Source organism: Pan paniscus, chromosome 4, assembly GCF_029289425.2.
Source record: "Pan paniscus chromosome 4, NHGRI_mPanPan1-v2.0_pri, whole genome shotgun sequence".
Lineage (NCBI taxonomy): Eukaryota > Metazoa > Chordata > Mammalia > Primates > Hominidae > Pan > Pan paniscus.
This window is the reverse complement of record NC_073253.2, coordinates 156,181,499-156,196,411: the sequence shown is the minus strand read 5'-3', so window position 1 is coordinate 156,196,411 and position 14,913 is coordinate 156,181,499. Positions and strand designations below refer to the sequence as shown.

The 14,913-nt window shown below is 38.6% G+C and overlaps 1 pseudogene; it reads right to left on the bottom strand.

Annotated features, from left to right (window-relative positions):
- Window positions 1-6,139: 6,139 nt before the first annotated feature.
- LOC134730483 (uncharacterized) overlaps window positions 6,140-14,913 on the bottom strand; it is a 29,020-nt pseudogene continuing 20,246 nt past the window's right edge.

Here is a 14,913-nt window from a genome sequence, read left to right as displayed (position 1 = left end):
TACAAGTGTGTGTATATGTATATGCATGTGTATATATATGTGTGTGTATATATAGAGAGAGAGGAGTTTATTAAGTGTGTATATATATATGGATATATATATATAGATATTATATATATGGAGAGAGAGAGAGGAGTTTATTAAGTATTAACTTATACGATCACAAGGTCCCACAATAGTCTGTCTGCAAGCTGAGGAGCAAGGAGAGCCAGTCCAAGTATCAAAACTGAAGAACTTGGAATCCAACGTTTGAGGTCAGGAAGCATCCAGCGCAGGAGAAAGATGTAGGCTGGGAGGCTAGGCCCATCTCATCGCTTCACATTTTCTATCTGCTTTGTATTATCTGGCAGCTGATTAGATGGTGCCCACCCAATTAAGGGTGGGTCTGCCTTCCCCAGCCCACTGACTCAAATGTTAATCTCCTTTGGCAACACCCTCACAGATACACACCAGGATCAATATTGCAACCTTCAATTCAGTCAAGTTGACACTCAGTATTAACCATCACATGCTCCAAGACCTCCAGTGGATGCCTGAAACTACAGATAGTACCAAATCCTATAAATATTATGTTTTTTTCCTATACATGTATACATATAATAAAGTTTAATTTATAAATTACGCATGGTAACAGATTAAAAACAAAAATAGTAAAATAGAACCATTGTAACAGTATACTGTAATAACAGCTATGCGAATGTGGTCTCTCTCTCTCTCTCTCTCAAAATATCTCATACTGAACTCTGCTTAACTTAAACCGCAGAAAGCAAAACCGCAGATAAAGGGGGACTGCTGTATTTTATTATTTTTTTAATCTGCCCACTTAAAAAATTCTAAATGTACATGTTGTTAACTATAGGCACACTCTTGTATAGCTGATCCCTAGAACTTACTCATCTTGCTTAACTGAAATTGTATACCTCTTTAACAGAAACTCCCCATTTTCCTCCACCCTCAATCCTTGACAACCACCATCCTACTCTCTGATTCTGATTCTGAGTTTGGCTGTCTGATTCTGAGTTTTGGCTATTTTAGATACCTCATATAAGTGAAATCATGCAGTATTTGTCCTTTTATGACTGACTTCTTTTCCTTAGCATAATGTCCTCAAGGTTTATCCATATTGTCTCTTGGCAGGGTCTTCTTTTTTAAGGATTAATAATATTTCACTGTATATATATATATATATATTTTTTATTTATTTATTATAAATATTTTTATCTATTCACCTGTCAGTGGACATTTAGCTTGTTTCCATATATTAGCTATTGTGAATAATGCTACAATTAACATGGTAGTACCTATGTATCACTTCGAGATCCTGATTTTCATTCTTTTGGAGATATACTCAGAAATGAGATAGCTGGATCATTGGTAATTCCATTTTTTATTTTTTTGAGGCACCCCATACTGTTTTTATGTAGTTACTGCAACGTTTTACATTCCCACCAACAGTGTACAATTACTCTATTTTCTATACACTTTTGCTAAGACTATCTTTTCTTTGAAAATAACCATTCAAATAGGTGTGAAGGGATGTCTCATTGTGGTTTTGATTAGCAGTTCCTGAGTGATAAGTGACACTGAGCATCTTTTCATGTATCTGTAGCCATTTGTATGTCTTTTTTGGAGAAATGTCTATTTAAGTCCTTTGCTCACTTTTTAATTAGTTTTTGTTTTGTTTTCTTGCTGTTGTGAGAGTTACTTCTATATTTTGGATATTAATTCCTCATCAGATAGTTTTCAAATATTTTCTCTCATTCTGTAGGTTGCCTTTTCACTCTGCTAATTGCTCTCTTTGCTATGTAGAAACTTTTAGTTTGATAGTCTCACTTGTATAATTTTGTTTTGTTGCTTATGCTGCTGGTGTCATATTCATGAAATCATTGGCATGCTCAATGTCATGAAGCTTTTCCCATATGTCTTCTTTTAGGAGTTTTAAAGTTTCAGATTTTACATTACAATTTTTAATCCATTTTACTCAAGGTGAAAAACTGAAAGCTTTTCCTCTAAGATTAAAAACAAGGCAAGGATGCCCACTCTCATCACTTCTATTCAACATAGTACTGGAAGCCCTACCCAGAGCAATTAGGCAAGAAACACAAAGAAATTCATCTAAATCAGAAAAGAAGGACTAAAACTATTTGTTGATGATATGATTCTATATGTAGAAAATCCTAAAGACTAAGCATACACACACACACACACACACACACACACACACCTGTTAGAACTAAAAATAATACAATAAAGTTGCAGGATGCAAAATCAACATAAAAATCAGTTGCATTTCTATATACTAACAAAAAATATGAAAAGGAAATTAAGAAGACATTGCAATTACAGTAGTATATTAAAAAATAGTTAGGAATAAACTTAACCAAGGAAGTGAAAGATTTGTTCATTGAGAACTACAAATCATTGATGAAAGAAATGAGACAAAAATAAGTGATAAAACATCTCATATTTATGGATTAGAAGACTCTTTATTGTTAAAATGTCCATACTACCCAAAGCAATCTATACATTCAATGCAATCCTTTTCAAAATCTCAAGGCCATTTTTTACAGAAATAGAGAAAACAATTCTAAAATTCATTTGGAATTACAAAAGACAACGAATAGCCAAAGCTATATAAAGAATGAACAAAGCTGGAGGTTTTACACATCCTTATTTCAAAGTATACTACAAAGCTATAGTAATTAAAACAGTATGGTACTGGCATATAAAAGATGCATAGATCAACGTAATAAAAAGCAGAAAAATAAACCCATGCCTATACAGTCAACTGATCTTTGACAAGGGTTCTTTAAGAATACACAATGGGGAAAGAATACTCTTCCACAAAGGGTGCAAGAATACTCTTCCACAAATGGTGCTAGGAAAACTTGATATCTATATGCAAAAGAATGAATGTGGGCCTTTATCTTATATCATACACAAAAATTCTTCATTTAGCTTCCTAATTGCTCATTCTTCTGCCCTCACTAACTTAATCCTTCTTCAAATCCCCAAAGTAACACTTCTAAGAGAGACCATCAAAACTGTTTCATCATTTCACACAATATGTCCTGAAATGGGTCCTACAGAACACTAGTCCAACAAGAGGAGAGTTGCTCAGGATCCTAAAAAGAGGGTTTCATGCTCATGAAGGTTTGGTGAGTCTGTCTACTGTATTGTTTTTAGCATATACATACAAGTTAACCAATTAAAAGTTCTAAACTTGCCTCAGTTAACAAAACAGAAACCATTTAAGTGTAACTTGGCATTTCCCATGTTTATTCTACTATAAAATCTTAATATTCCTTCTTGTATTGTAAAACACCTAGCCATGTCTGCTGGAATTAGTGTCCCATAATAAACATTCTGAGAAACGTTTCTCTACCACGAAAATGTGTTTTATTAGACAGAAATGCTTATTTGTCTTTTTTTTTTTTTGCATTTTTCCTCAATCCCATTACATGTGCTACAGTGAATTATTGATTACAATTTTTCATCCCTTCCAGTATCCACAATCGCTGCTATGTAACTTTTCATTTCCTCTTATAAGTGCTGACTTTGACCATGGGACTTGTTTTGCCCAACGGTATATTATTAACAGACAAAATATGAGCAACAGATTTAAATGGGCATGCATAATTGAGCTTGTTCTCTCATACTTCTGCCATAGTCATGAGAAAAACGTGCCTCAACTAACCACCTGTTCCAGAGAAGGATGAGAGACACAAAGCAACCCCAGCCAACTCACAAACCTGCAGCCTGAAGCAGGGCTTCCCCAGCTGAACAGCAGAGCATGATCAAGAAATTAATACTTATTTTTTCTGCCTCTGAAATTTTGAGGTCATTTGGCAGGCAGCTATAGTTTACTAACATAATATGCTAGCTTCTATTCCAGAAAACATCAGGATACAAATTGAAAAACAAAACAGAAAAAAAGGTACTCTTTATCTTCAAAGATTTCATAGTAAGAGAGAGGAGAAATAAACAAGTTATAATTCAAGACAAAATAAAAATAAGGGTGCCAAAAGAAGTACTAATAATATGCTATGGAAACATAAAAGTAAACTGAGGCTATCCAGATGTTCTTGACCATGAAGATAGAATTATGGCTGGTTTTTTTGTTTGTTTGTTTTTGAGACGGAGTCTCGCTCTGTCGCCCAGGCTGGAGTGCAGTGGCGCGATCCCGGCTCACTGCAAGCTCCACCTCCCGGGTTCACACCATTCTCCTGCCTCAGCCTCCCGAGTAGCTGGGACTGCAGGTGCCCACCACCACGCCCGGCTAATTTTTTTTTTTATTTTTAGTAGAGACGGGGTTTCACCGTGTTAGCCAGGATGGTCTCGGCCTCCCAAAGTGCTGGGATTACAGGCGTGAGCCACCGCGCCCAGCCAAATTATGGCTGGTTTTTAAAGGATTATACTAGAAGTGGAATCAAGAAGAAAGACATTCCAAGCTAATGGAACAGCATGCATGAAAAGTATAAACTTTTCCCCCTTGAGGAAGTCATAGTTTTCTATTTTCAACTGAGAAAACTAGATAACTGCTGGAGATCACATAACTAGTATATGACAGACCTGAGTTCTAGAGCCTAGGTCTCCTGACTCTAGTTCTAGACTCTGTTTCCTGTGTATTTACATAGCCTGGTATAAAATAAAAAAGCAAAAAATGGAAAACTAGCTTGCTGCTGTGCCTGGAAATATCCAAAAGTGTATAGGAGAAAGCAAATGAAGTAAATTTTGTATATCAGGCTGGTAGTAATGATCATCATCATCATCATCATCATCATCATCATAACAACAAAAAGAACAACTGCAATAAAAACAAAACATGCAGTAGCCAAATAGGTGATATTTATTGCACACTTAACACGAGCTAGACTCTGTTCTAAGTGCTTTTTACATGTCATCTTACTTGTTCTTCATAACGATAACCCTATGAGGATGGTACTATTATTAGACCCACTAAACAAGGTGAAATAAGTAAGGAACAGATAAGTTATACCACTTTTCCATGGTCACACCATAACTGGGGAAGTTAAAACTGTTCCTGTCTGTTCCAGAGGCCTAAGTTCTAACGACGGTGTTCAACTTCAACAAAAAAATTAGAATCTTCTCTGGGGGCTTTTAAAAAACACTCATGTCCAGGTTCTGCCTATACCAAGAAAACTAGAGGCTCCATTAGTGGGGTTCCAATCACCAAACCATCTTAAAAGCTCACCTTGTGATTCTTTGGCACAGCAAGTGTTCAGAGCCACAGTTAAAGCAAGACTGGACAGAGTCACAGGCAGACAGATGGGCTGGAGTCAGAGTGTTCACAAGAGCAAGAAAGCAAAACAAAGAAACCTATCAGACAGAAGCCAAACAAGGTAAAACTGACCTATGAGTTTGCTCACAAGTTTATAAATCAATTGGGAAAAACTTGGAATTAATTTCCTAATAAGGGCAATCTTCTCAATGGAGAAAGATTTCCAGAATAGCCGACTGGAGCATAATTGACCCACATTATGAGCAATCAAATATAGTAATAATATTAGATAGTATTTGGGCTCTTCAGAGGAAAGGAAGAAAGAAGAGATGACAGATTCTGTCATTTTTCCTGGTCTGAATCTAAATAAAATTGTGAAATGGTTCAGGGTAGAGTGAACCATCATCTCACTTCACTTTCCGGATTCTCTTGTATTCCTTTCCCTACGTGTGAAAGACCTACACATTTTCCTTAGCTCCCCAGTGCAGTGGACATGCTCAGGTCCTCGAGGCAGCTGGGTCTATGATATGCCTGCCCCTAAAATGCATAGTTCCCCTGGGCAATACTTGCTCATGTAAAACTCCTCACTGAGACTGGACGTAGTCTGAGAAGCCTCAGCATTAGGCAGCCCCTGAGAATCAATCAGCACTGGCACATGGGTGTACAAATCAGCCTGCCACCACAGCCTGAGAACCAGATAAGATGGCTTTGAGGCAGTGGGACAACTTCAGCACCAGAAGAGGTCAAGTAATGGCAAGAAAGTGCAGCTGCTAGGTGCAGATGATTCCCTTGCCTCCTCTATTTGATTAATTGTTCCTTGCATATTTCTTTGTCACATACAAAGGAGTTTTTTTGTTTTGTTTTGTTTTGTTTCACTTACCAAACCAGACCTCACATTTACATGTTCCTGGTCCACTCAGTTTTGGTGAAGACCTCACTGGCTATAGGTCCAACAGCACATGATAGAAGATAAAGTCTCTCACGTGTGTCCTTTGCTTCAAAGAAGTCCACATCCGAGGGCAGTGTCACTTTGATCCCCTTCAAAACTCTGTGAGTGATGCAGGGTAACTGGATGACAAAATGGAAGCTCAAAATGTAAAGAGTGGTTTTAGAATATTAGAGTTGGAAGGGAATTGTCTCAGCTCATGACATAGTTTATCTTAGGATTGGAGTCACGTATTCAGCCAAAAAACATCTTCTAAACACCTATCCTGTGCTGGGTATCAGGTTCTATCTGGTAGAAATAGATAAATAAAACAAATTTGATGTCTTGAAGGAGTCTGTAATCTAGAACAGAGTTAAGGAAAAAAAAAAAAAAACAACTGCGGACTGTGGGCCAAATTTGACCCAGTATCTATTTTGCTAAATCAAGTTCTACTGGAACACAGCCATGCCCATTTGTTTACATACTATCTATGGTTACTTTTGTGTTGCAACAGTAGAGTTGCATAGTTGTGACAAAAACTGTGTGGCTCGCAAAGCCAAAAATATTTACTGAGGCTTTACAGAAAGTTTGCTGATCCCTGATGTAGTAGAAGGAAGATTAAGTGAAATCAAGTGTGGCAGGTGTAACTACAGAATTCTATGTGAGGTATATGGTATGGGCTAAATGAAGCAGGGGGTGAGTTCTCAGAAAAAAAAAAAATTAAATAAAGATGCCTTGAAAGGGATCCAAGCAGAGAGGCGGGATACAGAAATGCCAGGTGGAGGTAACAGGGTCAGGAAAATGATAGAGAGGAAACAGCAGGCTCCTGAGAGAACTATGAGTAGTTCAGCATAGCTGACCACTTATGGAATGGTGAATGAGGCATGGAGAAGGAGGAAGAAGAGTCAGTAGAGAGTCCTCTAGGAAGACTTGGTATAGCAAGCTGGAGCCCCTAACTCTGGTGCCAATAACCCTTGAAACTTGAGTGTGACAAATACAGGCTATACTAAAAATGAAACCCTGTATTTCTCTTCCAGGCGGAGCAGTCCTCCAGGGGCATTTAAGTTTCAGCAATCATGATGCCCTGATATGATTATATGAGTTACAATTTTAAAGAATAAATTGAATCTCTGTTAAATGGATTTTAAACTATTTTCTACCTTTATAATAGTTCATAGCAATAGAATAATAACTAATAGCTAAGGAGAGTTACAGGACACTGTGACAGCAGATCATCAGGAGATCTGGTTTAATCCAGGGGGAATAGAGACGTTGGTCCCGAGGAACTGACACTGAAGACAGATTCTAGAGGTGAGTAGATATTAACCAGGGAAAGACTCAAATAATCACATGAGATTTTCTTAACATCTCAAAATCTGCAAAACCAACCTATTCCAAGATGGTACTCTATTCTCTGGATTAAAATCTCATTGTGTCTATCTGTAAAATGGAAATAATCATGGTACTCATCTTGTAGCATTGCTCTGAAAACAAAATAAAGTGATGCATGAAAGATGCTTCACATAAGAGCTAGCACACAGTAAGCATGCAAGAAATCTTAGCCATCCATCTTAGTACCTTTCTTTTTCTTCTAGTCTCTAAGAATGCTAAGTCTGTCGTTATTGCCATGTGCCCCTTTCAGAGTCTAGGTGGAAAAAAATTTAGAGCTATAAATCAAAATGCTGATTTTGGAATATCATTTACTACAGTATTTTTGGTGAATCAGTGAATCTCAGAGTCACCAGGAAGCCAGAATCAAAGAAATGCCACCTCCCACTGACTGTGAGACTCCCTTTTCAAAATCTCAAGAAGATGGTTCTTTGAATACCCACTTGGATCATGTCAGTGATGGGGCCACTTGCTCCCTGACTGGGCAGCTCTGATCTCAGGAAAATTTTTCTCCACATGGAGCCCAAATTAACTTTCCTGAGACAGGCACACATTGGCCTAATTCTGTCCACTTCTTCACATAGAAGGTGGCTTCTGTCGATTCCACATGACAACTCTTCAAACTGCCTGACCCCAGCCTTCTCATGCAGAGCCCAGGCCACAGGATGGGATCCCTCCCCTGCACTGTGCCATCTTTTCTCTCTAAAATCAGTGATTTGAAAAGACAGAGGTCCTTTACACCATAAAGCCCATATCTTATTCATCTCTGTATCCAAGTCCTCAGCATAGCGTGTCTCATGTAGTAGACACTCAGGAAGTGTCTGTTGATAAATAAAGGAAAGCATGCCTACTTTAAAGCATATAACTTTTTAAAAAGCAGCATAAAACTGAATAAACTTTTGATCAGTTTTATTCCAAATGCTAATGTGCATCAGAAAACATCATGAAGTTAGAAAAGATGCAGATTTCTGGACTACTCCCTCAGAGACTCTGATTCCATCAAGCTGGAGTCCTGGGCACTTGCATTTTTATCAAGCACCTTGGATATCTTTGAATTGGGTGAGCTACTGAACACACTTGGGTAAATATGCTTTAAGCTGTAGACATCAATCCAACTTTTACTAAACTTGAAGTTGTGAAGTAGCAAACACATTTTAATTACTTTTACTTAGAACAACTTTTCATTTACTCTCTTATTTTTTTCTCCTTGAAGCATTTTTTTCTGGGTTACCCCGGCATAGTTACCCTCCCATGCTGAGTGGTAAGTATGCTCCATCTATTACCTTCTTTGCAGACCTCCTAAGGAGATAATTAGGCACTGCAATTGATTGCAATTTATTAACCAGAGCAGGATGTTATAGAGTGTGTTGGGATGGAGGAAGCACAGTGCTGACGTCTAGTACAAATGCAAGGCAAGTAGACACAGTGACAGGGGGATAAGACAAAAGTCACCACCAAATCACAGGATGTTTTAAGCAGATGCCCTATTTTACAATGTGGTTTCCCAATCTATTAAATGGGAGTCTTAAAACCTCCCCAGTCTACTCCCACAGCCAGATGTGAGGTTCATTCTCTGAATATTTACTAAGTGTCTACTATGCAATGGGTACTGCCCTTGGTGCTAAGGACACATCAGAGAACAAGGCCAAATCCTCATTTTATGAAGAGACAGATGATAAACATGTAAACACCTACACTTATACTATACTATATTATACTACACAAAAAATAAGTAGAACTGAATGGAAGGATAGAGAGAGAATATAAGAGTGCTGGTGCAGTCTCCTGTGACATAGGAAGGTCAGAGAAGGACTCTCCAAGGAGGCAATATTTGAGCAGAAATCTAACTGAGAGTGTGTGCCTCATGAAGACTAGAAAGAACCGTTTAGGAAAAGAGAATGTCTAAGTGGGTGTCAGTGGGTGAGGAGTGAGTGCCACAAGTAGGAGAAAGAGCAGGAAGGTCTGCATGACTGTTGAGAATGAGTGAGGAGGAAAATGGTGGACCCAAGATTACACAGGTGGAAACATTGTGAAGTGCAGTATATAAAGGGATAGTATTATTTTCACAGAATGTTAAACCAGCAGGAATCTAAGCAGTTACCTAATCCAGCCTATTCATTCAACAGGTGGGATTACACAAACCTAAAAAGATTAACAGATCCCTTTTAAGTAGAAGAGAAGAGCCCAGGTCCTATGGTGTGTAATAGGGCTTTTGTTGTCATCATTCTCAGGTTCCTTCTTCCTCTACTTTCATTGTTCTTTTCTTTCATCCAAATTTCTTCCTTTCCCATTCTTAATGTCTCCTTCTCCAAGTTCTATTTCTTATCTTCCTTTTCTGCTTTTCTTTCTATCCTCCCCTCTCTCTATCCTGCTCCTCTCCCTCTTTTCCTCCTCATAGAATCATCTTTTCTGGCTCCATGGCTTGTAGTCAGTGTTATAACAAGTGAACAACATTCATTGCTCTCTGAGAATAGTTCTAACATAAGATGATTTTAAATCTTGACATTCAAGAACCTAGAAATACCACTCCCCAAGTCCTCTCTCTTTTCCCTTTGAAAACTACTTGTTATTTTGGCTGAAAATCTCTTTTTCTAGTGTCTGATGCACAGCCACATCCAAGATCACAGATGCTGCATATATGTACCCCAATGCTAAGTATTTGGAATATAAATTGCAAAGAAAGACCCAACTGCAGCAAAATCCAAACAGAGTATTCAAATAGAATGAGCAGGCATGAAGTACAAGTCACCACCACCAGGGATGAGGGAAGTTAAGAGACTTTAGTCAAACCGCAGGAGATTGACACCTCTTTCAAAGAGGTCTGTTTGTTTATGCATAGCCCATTTCTGGAAGCAGATATCTTTTTTCAGCCCAGAAGCCTGTGAGAGATGCTAGGGGATGGTGGTGGGCTCTGAGAATTAAAATCAGTGATTCAAACATATTTCTGACTTCTAAACTAGGAGTATAGAAGCAATGCAATGTGAGTTTATCATACCCTTTCTGCAGCATACATCCCTAATTGAGTTCTAATACAAACCCCTGATCATTATATTTCAATTTTGTATTTCTAACTGCATAGCAGGAGAATGCAGAGCTGGTATCTGTAGAAATTGATTTTTCTTTTTCTGTGGAAACAGTCCCTTGCTGTCACAACAAAGCATATTCTTTTCCTTAGAAAGAAAGTAAAAGAAATACTACCAGTACTTTTATCCCGCCAAACAGCAAAAATCAGCCTGCCACACAGCCTTTCAACTGCTTCAGCTCTTTCTGCCACTGCTCTAGGGAAAAAAAAAAAAAAAAAAAAAAAGTAGCTATGTACACATAAGTGAGTCTCCACAAAGTAGCGCTCTGAAATTTACTCATCTAGCTAATCTACCTGGGACTCACTTTGTTTATCTGTAAAGTGAAAGAGTCAAATAAATGATGTTTAAATCTGTGCAATTCTATACTGTTGAATTCCTGCTAGGTTCTAAATTCCTCACATTAGAAATATGAGCACTAATTATAAATGTGAACATGTTAGGAATGTGAACACTAATGATAGAATAAAACCTAGACTCCTCTCTCCTCTCTCTCCTTATGGCTGATCAAAGAATGAAATATTTTTAGTTATGTTCTATGTCTTTGAATCTTGATACTAGTAAAATTATATATTTTGTATGACATTTTAGAGGGAGTAAGGAAGAGACTAAAATTTGTTTATGGATTGCTGTGGGGTACTGGACAGTATCTTATGATAGTGTTGGGATTCAGCTATGGAACTTGATTACATTTATAAATAGTGTTCCACAAAATGTCAGAGAAGAGATTTGGCAAATCTTCTCCCCCAAAAGGCAATGATAAACCTGAATAAGATAGTTAAAAACAACGATTCTAGGACTCTGGAAATTGACCAAAGGCATACAATAAACTTGGAAATATTCATTCAAGAAAAACTACTAAATTCCTATAAAGACATGGGAGTCTGCAACTTTTTAGGCTGTTCCCATCCTCTCTTCTAGCTCCATGGCATGGAAGTTGTACTATGATTTGGCACAGTGTGAGAACAAACAGCTCTGCCACCAGAGAGAACTGGCTTGAGTTGGAGCAGAGTGGAGAAAAGCCACATGCCCAAAGGCATTTTAAAAAATAATAGCAATCTCAGTGCCAATCTGGGAGGGCAAATATCAGAGCTGCCTCAGGCTGCAATACTGACTGAGCCAAGCAACAGATTAGCCAGAAATGTAGTAGAAAAATCCAAGGAACAAGGCAGACACAGTGGGTCTCGCTAATATCCCGGGGGTTATTGTTGTTGTTGTTGTTTTGTTTGTTTTGTTTTGTGGTCTGAAATGCTATGTGCCTGTTCAGGAGAGATGAGAGAGGAGTCCTAGCTATCTACTCATCTTAGCTGGAATGAGAGATCTTGCACAGACAGAAAGTAAAAGCTGCAGAATATTTGATAACTGCCTCAACTTTGAAGGCATTCTGCAATTTACACACAGAGCCATAAGCAAAAAATAAAACTTTCCAGGTGTTTAAACACAACTTTTGACCAACTTTTGACTCATCATTAAGCTGTGCTGATGCAGGAGTAAAACAAGCAAACAAACAAAAAGACAATCTTAAAATTTAAAAAAAGAAATAAGAAATAAAAACCTGAATGAAGACATCAGTGTTTACAAGACACAAGGCAGAAATGTTCGACAGAAATAGTCCAGTCAAATCACTAAACAAACTAAAGCAATAACAAAAACATCCCCTGGGAATGAAAAATCAGATTGCAGAGTATTATGTTATCTAAAATGTCCATTTATTGACAGTAACATGAAAAATAGAACAAAATTTGAAAATATGGCCAACACACAGAAAAAAAGCTATCAGTAGAAATGATCTATGAGGGGATCCAGATGTTGACTTCAGCAGACAAAGGCTTCAATGTAGCTATTATAATAACTATATTGGAAGGAGTAAAGGAAACCATGTTTAAAGAATTAAAGAAAAATATGACAACAATGAGATATGACAACAATGAATAACCAAATAGAGAATATCAGTAAAGGAATAGAAAATATAAAAAAGAACAAAATGGAAGTTCTGGAGATGCAAGTAAAATAACTGAAATAAGAAATATATTAGAGGGATTCAATAAAAAGTTTAAACTGGAAGAAAAAAGTAACAGCAAACACGAATAAATAAATAGAGACAATACAATCTGGAAAACATATTAAAAATGAAGAAAATTAACAGTGCCTCAGAGACCTGTGGGGCAATATCAAGAGTAACAACTTGTGCATGTTGAAAATTCCAGAAAAAGAGAAGAGAGAAAGAAAGGGACAGAAAAAAATACCTAAAGAAATACTGGCTGCAAACTTGCAAAATGTATAAAAGATTAACCTATAGATCCAAAAAGCACAATAAAATTCAAGTATAATAAAGACAAAAATATTAGGCTGGGTGTGGTGGCTCATGCCTGTAATCCCAGCACTTTGGAAGGCTGAAGCAGGTGGATCACTTGAGGTCAGGAGCTTGAGATCAGCTGGGTCAACACGATGAAACCCTGTCTCTTGGCTGGGTGTGGTGGTGCACATCTGTAGGTCCAGCTACTTGGGAGGGCAAGGCAGGAAAATTGCTTGAACCTGGGAGGCAGAAGTTGCAGTGAGCTGAGATTGCACCACTGCACTCCAGCCTGGGTGACAGAGGAAGACTCAGCCTCAAAAAATAAAAAAATAAGAAATAAATAAACTCCTAAACACTTTATATCCTAACAGTAGAAACAATAAAAATGGGATAATATATATTCTATATGCTGGAAAACAAAATCAATAAATAATTTTATAACATTCAAAACTACGCTTTAAACCTGTAGGTGAGGGAGGCATCATCTTGATGGCTGACTGGACATGCTCAATATTCTCCTCCTCCACAAGGAAGAACCAAAAAACAAGTAGGCAACTGGACATCATATAGCATGTCTAGGGGAGAACAGCAGAATTCAACAAGAAACTAGTGAAGACCCTCAGAGACAAAGAAGCCTGGGATGGTAGCATAGGAAAAGAAGCAAAGTACCCAACTGTATTAGTCCATTCTTGCATTGCTATAAAGTAATACCTGAGGCTGGGTAATTTATAAGAAAACAGGCTTAATTAGCTCATAATTCTGCAGGCCGTACAGAAAGCATAGTGGCATCTGCTTCTGAGGAGACATCAGGAAACTTACAGTCATGGCAGAAGACAAACTGGGAGCAGGAACATCTCATGGAGAAAGAAAAAGCAAGAAAGAAGAGAGAGTGTAGGGGGCAAGGTGCCATATACTTTTAAATAACCAGATCTCATGAAACCTCACTCACTATTGCAAAGACAGCACCAAGCCATGAGGGATCCTCCTCCATGATCCAAACACCTCTTACCAGGCCCAGTTTCAGCATTGAGGATTACAATTCAACATGAGATTTGGGTGGAGACAAAATTCCAAATTATATCACTGACTGAGATCTGCTCAGAGCCAAGAGGGACTCCCAGTGCAAGAAAAGGGAAAAGGAGATACCCAGCAGTTCACATTCCCATCACAGATGCCTGCAATCCTAGCTGCAAGAGAGCCCCACAGTCCTCACAGGCCCTAAGCCCATTGTAGGGAACTGCCTGTAATCCACATGACTGTATTATTCAAGAGAAGGCACTCATGCTGGGTCCTCCCCTAAATACCCAGTACCCAGGCTGCTGAAGTATGGCACCATTTTGAGGATGGAACCATTGCCATAGTGCATCCTGCCCTGAAGCTCAATAGCCCCTGCATCTCCACATCCCTGGGGCCTCACTCTCATCCCACCATACCCACACATAGGGCTACAGGCATGACCCTAGCTGGACCCAACAGTGCAGCTATTAAACTGGCACCCAAGCCAATGTAGCATCTGACACCCTGGGGAACAGGTAGCAAAGCACAGCAGGGAGGCAACCTCCAAGACAAAGCCAGCCAATGAGTACACTCCAGAAAGCTGACAGCTGACAGCTTGGGACCTGCCTCTACCAGCAACCCTGACTGTTCAGTAGCAGAGCAACTGTGCACCTTTGTAGGCCTGATGACTAGCCCACCCAGGGCCTTCCATCACTGGTGACCCTATTCATTCTGTGGAACAACCACCGTACATCTGTGAAGCTACCATAGAAGTTCAAAGATTGGTCAGCCTGGTGGTCCTTGACCCCAGCAAAGCCACACCATACCCTCCACAAACACCTGCAGCAGAGGCCACTGAGACACTTATAGACACCGTGAACATTGAATACAGCCATAAAAAAAAAAATCACATAAAGAGTATACTACTGCACCCACCCAGAACCAAGTCAAAACATCCTACCAAACATACTATGGACACATATAC